The sequence below is a fragment of the Drosophila willistoni genome, chromosome 3R (assembly GCF_018902025.1).
Source record: "Drosophila willistoni isolate 14030-0811.24 chromosome 3R, UCI_dwil_1.1, whole genome shotgun sequence".
Classification (NCBI taxonomy): domain Eukaryota; kingdom Metazoa; phylum Arthropoda; class Insecta; order Diptera; family Drosophilidae; genus Drosophila; species Drosophila willistoni.
This window is the reverse complement of record NC_061086.1, coordinates 30,451,744-30,458,351: the sequence shown is the minus strand read 5'-3', so window position 1 is coordinate 30,458,351 and position 6,608 is coordinate 30,451,744.

Sequence of the window (6,608 nt, the reverse complement as noted above, 5' to 3'; positions counted from 1 at the left end):
GATAATGCCAATTATCCCTTTATGTATTATGCCAATGTCCGTATGTGTGTGTGTGTGTGTGAATACATATACATATGTATAAAATACATTTATACAATTATATATTTGATGATTAAGATGCAAAATTGTTTAAATAAATGCTGGTACAATGTAATAAACTAAAATTCAAATTGTCAAAACTTTTAATCAATTTTATGCAAATATTGAAAGAGTAATTTGCTCAACCAAACACATACATACAAATAAACTATAATGATTTTTAAGGGTATGTGTGTGTCCTGTTTCCATATGTGTGTGTGTGTGTGTGTGTGTTTGTGTTTGGATGCGGTTTTGGTTTCCAAACAATTACTTAACAATTTTAGGTTAACTGCTCCAAAAACTTCAATGCCGACAACAGAAGATGCAGCAACAACAATAACCACAGCAAAATACAAATAATAACAACAAAAACAAAGGCAAAACAATTAATACATTTACCTGAAAATGGTTTGTATGCGTTTGGGGAAATCTTTGCATAAGAAATTAAATGTAAGTGCCACAAAACCAAATAAAATTTACACTAAATAAGGGGACAGAAAGTTACCAAACACCTGAGCACTTGCTCCATGCTGTGTCCTGTCTCTTGGGGCAAAAGCGCAGCCACAACAATGGACAACAACAACAACAACAAGAGACAAGTAACCAAAAGACCAGCCGACTGACCAACCAACCGACAGACCAACCAACCAACCAACATTGAACAGCACTTTTGTTGGCTTCTCATTAAAGATTCAGTTGGGTTTCATGGGAGAATTAAATCTTGACATGTGCCGAGTGTGCACAACACAACAGAACACAACACAACAGCACCAAGCATCGAGAATTGAGTTGAAAGTTGCAAGTTGCAAGTTGGCTCCAACCACTGACCACAGCCTGATGTGAACAACATCATTTTATGGCTGACTGGACTGTAGCCAGCTCAATGTCTGACTTAAAAGTTGATCAACATCACGATATATACGTACATTATTCTGAACATACTCTGCATTTTTTTGGGTTCTCTTTTTTTTATAAAATTATAAGTAATAAATGGTATTTTTTTAACGAATTGCTCTCGAAATTTTAATTTCAAATCATTTTTAGGCACATTGATCCTTTTTTATTTGTGTAAATGTGTAAAACTTAATTCATTTCCCGTTTTATAAAGTTCTTTCAATTGACTCTCAACTTTATTATTATCTGAAATTGCACACTTTTCTCTTTGTTCTACCTCTAATTGCCAGCTAAACCTTCTTTTCTCTTATTTATCTGTCTTTAACCATCATGAGAGATTTGTTTGTTTCATATTTTCCAATTAAAAAATAATTGTTTTTAAGGTTTATAAGGTTTTTTCAATTCTAAAAAAAAAAAACAATGAAAACCACTAAGTTGAGCTTCAATTGGTTTTGATAGAATTCATTCTTCAATCTTTATTGTTTCATTCTTTGACCTAAACAATAGCTTTAGAATATAGTTGGATAAACTAGCTATATATATATGTACATATTTGTGGTAGTTTAAAAGAGCATTTAAATTTTTGGTATGCGTTAGAAAGTTTTGAGTTATTTCTGATGGCATTTGGCAAAGCAAATGAATTTTCTTTGTATCTTAAGCTATTGTTGGCAAACTTTTCTTTTCTGTTCTGTTCTGTTTCTATGCATGTCAGAGAATCATAAATATTTGAGGAAACCCCAAAATGCCAAACCAAACTGTTGCACACGCTGTTGCTCTACTTTATGTCTCTGTCTGTGTGTGTGTGAAGAATGCCGCAAAGAAAGTAGTCAGTGTTTCCATAATTAATGTGTCTTTTTAGCTTTACTCTAAATCTTTCAAATGTTGCGTTTTGGAATTTTAATAAATCATTTCTCATGAAATGCGTAACCGAAATGAAATCAAACGAAATGAAATAAATGAATGCCTAACTGACTGACGGACTGACTGACTGACGGACTGCCTGAGTGACTGACTGATGGAATGAAGACTGGGTCTTCTTTGAGCCAATCGCACAAACAATATTAGTACCCGCCCCAGGGATAGAGATTGGAGTGAAACGAAATGGTTGACTACGTCTTGGGGTATATCATTTCAGTTAAAAGCATTTAAAAATGCTCTGGGATATTTGTGTGGTAGGTTGTAAATCAAAATGCCAGAGCATTGCCCCCCCCACCGGCTACCCCCCCTCGTAGATTCCACAGAAAAAAAAGGTATATACATATATATATATATTAAAGTACTGTGGCAATTTTTAAGGAAATATACATTTTCAAATATGCAAATTGTAAATTCTTTCTTTCTTTATTTCTTCTTTTTTTATTTGGATCCATTTCTGCGTGCCATGTCATAAATTTATGTGGAAAAACGAAAAGAGAAGAAAAAAAATATAAAGTAAAAAACTCGTTTCATGCATTTTATTGGGCCAATGAGGCTTTCTTTTCATTTCTGAATTTTCTGTTCTCTCATTGTATTATTTTGCTTTCTCTCTCTGTGTGTGTGTGTGTGTGCCGACTGGAGTTTTGTGATTATCAGTCTGTATGACTGGGAGCACTTATCAAGGCGCATAAATCAGCTAAATCACGAAGCAACAAATGTTTCACAAACTCATTCCATCAGACCAGAAGGATACAAACGAGCCGGGACACGTGCTACTAGTTTTGCTTTTTGCTTCCCGTTTCTTTCTTTTTTTTATGCAAATGTTGATAAATGCTCGTCGGATGTGTGTGTGTGTGTGTGTGTTGGGGACACTCCTGTCAGACCTTCATTGAAACATTCATTTGTCAGATGAACGACAATTTATTGAAAACGCCTTGGCGCTTAGTCAGCAATTGCCTTTGATTGTGAAATGATGAAAGAATGAGTTGAGATTTGCCCAATACGATTAGCTGAGTAGCACTTTCTTGTTCTTTGGGTTAACTGGATGCTTGATGAGGCATTGAGGCTGAAATTGGGCCCCATGCAATCTGCAACCTAGATAGAGTCTCTCTGACAATTCAATTTATGTACACCAAGTGACCACACAAAGTTAACCCCAAAAGTAGGCAACGTTTCCTTTCGTTGGAGGGGTTTGTTTGCCTTGCGTTGTGTGTGTGTGTGTATGTGTGTTTTTTTCGCGCATTGTTTAATTTACAATTTGCGCATTAACTTTGTCACATAATTCTAATTAACACTTTTAATTACTTTATGAGGCACTTTGCGCCGTTACCTAAAAATATGGTTGGCTAAAATTGCCCAGGCAACGGCTTAAATGTCGTCGCTGCTGCTGCCGCTGCTGGACACTGCCAAGTGCCTCGTTAGGAGCAACATTGGAGCTCACCCTCGCCATCGCCCTCGCCCACTATGGATGCTGGACTGGCTGGGGCCTGGGACAAAGTCATTAAATGCGACGCAAATTAGATTTATTGTACGCCACTGCACTTGCCAGGTGCCAGTCGAGGCCCCCATCCCCATCCTATCTTTCCCTTCACTGCTCCTGCCATGTTGACCTGCATGGCTATATTTGTGTGTGTGTGTGTGTGTGTTGCTGTGATGTTGCCTTCTTTTTTTCTTCGTGGCTCTCTTTGCTTCTTGGCTGCCCTGCTTTTACTTAACAATAAATTTACATTAGCAGCAGCTTACATATTTGCAGTGTTTGGAGCGCGTTTCAAAAAGCATCCTGGCTCTGGCATTCGGCCGACAGTTGGACAGCCTGCCAGCTGCCACACACACACACACATACTCTCCCATGTGCAGGTTGTGTGAGTGTGTGACTCACAGTTGACTTAAAAAATGATATGCAAATAGGGATAAATTCGTCACTCGCCGCAACGCGGAACCAACCTCAATGCCAGTTGTTGCCACTGCTAGTGAACTTTTTCCATTACTTTAGTTTTTTTTTTACTTTTTATGTCGCTAAAGATAGCAGTATACTATAGTCATGATATTGGTAGATACAGGAAAAAGGCAAAACAAAAAGTCCCAGATATGTTTTATATAGAAAATGAAGTGATGGATTAGAAATTAACTTTTAATTCAAGCTCTCGTTAGGTCTTTTGATCACGTAGGAAATTTTAAATTAACTTACTTAGTAGACGAACATCTAAAGGCATCAATATTCATCAATATTCTTTGCTAATGAATCTTAATTGTATAGGTTGAGGCTATTCGGAGACTGAGGCAACCCGGAGCAATTGAGTTGTTAAGATTTATAGCAGCACGATCCGGAAAAATGTAAAATATCTCTAGTTATGTAATTAGTAATCCCGAAAATCAAGTCAAAAGGTTTCAAAAACATGTGTTCGATTCTTAATTATCATCTATTTCAATTAAATTAGATTCCGAAGTACTTAAACATGTGATTCATTTTTACCAATTAATTTATAAGATTTTGAGTTTGAAATGCAAAAAGGTTTGGGTGTTTGAGTAAAACTCGATATATAAACATTAAAGTCAGAATCAAACGAATTAGAATCCAATACAAAAGTTACATTTATTTTGTTTTCTTATATGAAATGATATATATTTCGAATCAAGATATATGAACGATTAAAAATAGCACCGCTCTTCTTTACTTATATATAAATATCCCTGGTCTGTCGTTTCTTAGAAACAATTTCGTTATCAATTGTAGCTAAGTATAAAAAGCGCAGTTATATTTGTGTCTTCTACTTTATTTGCTGATAAAAATATCAGAAAATACTTCCTTTCAAGAATTCTAATTCTGAAAAGTAATGAAAAACCATCTTAAAAAATTAAGATTTTTTTTACAAAATTCTCAATTACTTTAACTAGCCTCTAATTATCTTATTTAACGATTCGTTTGCTGCACATGGAGGTACCAAATTTTTACTACACAAACTTCAAATTGTTGAAATTTTTAAAAGCAATTGTTAAATCGAAATATCTAGAGATGCCTTTTGATTTCGTAAATAAATGTTGCCCTTGTCGAGTATCTTTAAAATTGAAATTCTCGGCATAGCGATCTGACCTGATGAACTAGAGGAAATTTCATTTCATAACTCATGTCATTTAATTTTCGCAAATATCACGACTCAAACAAAAGCCATTGAATGCAACTGCTGCTTAGTGGCTGGCAGGCAGAGTCCTTTTGGGCAGTTTTGTAATGAAACAAGAGACAGAAGAGCAAACAAAACACACCCATACACACACACGCGCGGTCGGACAGGCAGGCAGACATTGAGACAGACACAGAGAATCACTAAGAGAAACGTGCAAGGCGAGACAAATGGCTAAAATGGTTGTTCTCTGCCCTGCTTTTCTTTTTTCTCTCCTTTTTTTGTTTTGGTGGGCAGGTGTATGGCGCAAGATTCCGGAGCGGCAGCCTGAGCCGAGACGGAGTCGCAGCCCGGATCCATAGAGCCCATGGTAAAGGCAATGCTGAAGTTTTCGCATAAACAAAGGCAAATATTGCGCACTTGTGCAATTTATATTGCAAAACAATTGTCATTAGAAAATGCTGCACGAACAAAAACGCCGCAGACAAAAGCGGCGCCGAATCTCACCAAGGACCAAGGACCAAGAGCTAAGGACTAGGACTGAAAGCGAGGCAACAACTGCAACTGTCACATGTGAGAGCAAGTAGAGTAAAGTAGAGTGTGGTGTGGTGCGGTGTGGAATGGGGAGGAACACAGGCAGCAGCATTTTATGCTTCAGCTTAAGTGCTTCAAAAATTCCACGTAATGCACTCAAAGCAACTTCTGTCCCCGACCAACTATCCTGCTATGATCCCGCCTAACTGCATCCTTCCCGGTGGTCCCCGGCTCACCTCTCTCCCCATTGTGGGGGGCCAAAACAGATGGCAAATAAGAAAACGTGCAAGAAGCACTGCAAATTAAAGTCGCCATCCCGTTCTCCTTCTCTTCTTCATCACCGAGCCACAAATCCAGCTCCAGCTCCAGCTCTAGCCTCCTCCCATGCTTGTTGACAGAGCACTGTGCTTCAAGCAAAGACACCGAGGCACTGCATTCTAAGCCTCTGCTCGCCCCTCCCCTCTTCTCCCCTTACAGTGTCTCAGTCTCCCCATCTCTGACCCCTGTTGGCTGTCACTCGTCGCTAGTTTTTCATCTCTGTGTGCGGCATTTTCTTCATTTAGGTTTTTGTGTGTGCGATTTTCACACACTTTTTGTTCATTAGTGGATAATGAACAATTGCAGCATTATGACAGCAGCAGCAACAGAAGCAGCAGCAGCAGCAGCAGCAGCCATGGAAAGCAATAGCAGCCTGCATCTGGCCAGTTTTTCACCTCCTTCTATCTCTAGTCGCAAGCATTTTTATTAAAATTCCTTGCCATCACCATTAATTTTCCTGCTATGTGCACTTTTCTTTGGGCAATGCTTCGTTTTTGGGCCCGTTCGAGCCTGGGCCTGGGTCTTTCAGTTATTGCATTTAATTCATGATAGTCTTAAGGCTCAATAAAAATAGGAGCTAATCTGTATAGGTTATATTATCCTGTGGAGAGCTCAGATATTGAAGTTTAATTTGAGACTTGGAAAAACTTTAAAAGTCCAAAAAAACAGAAATAGTGCTCATAACTCTGCCATTTTAAGGACGATTGGGATATCCTTTGGCCAGCTTGAAGTCCTTGTCCATGCCTATCG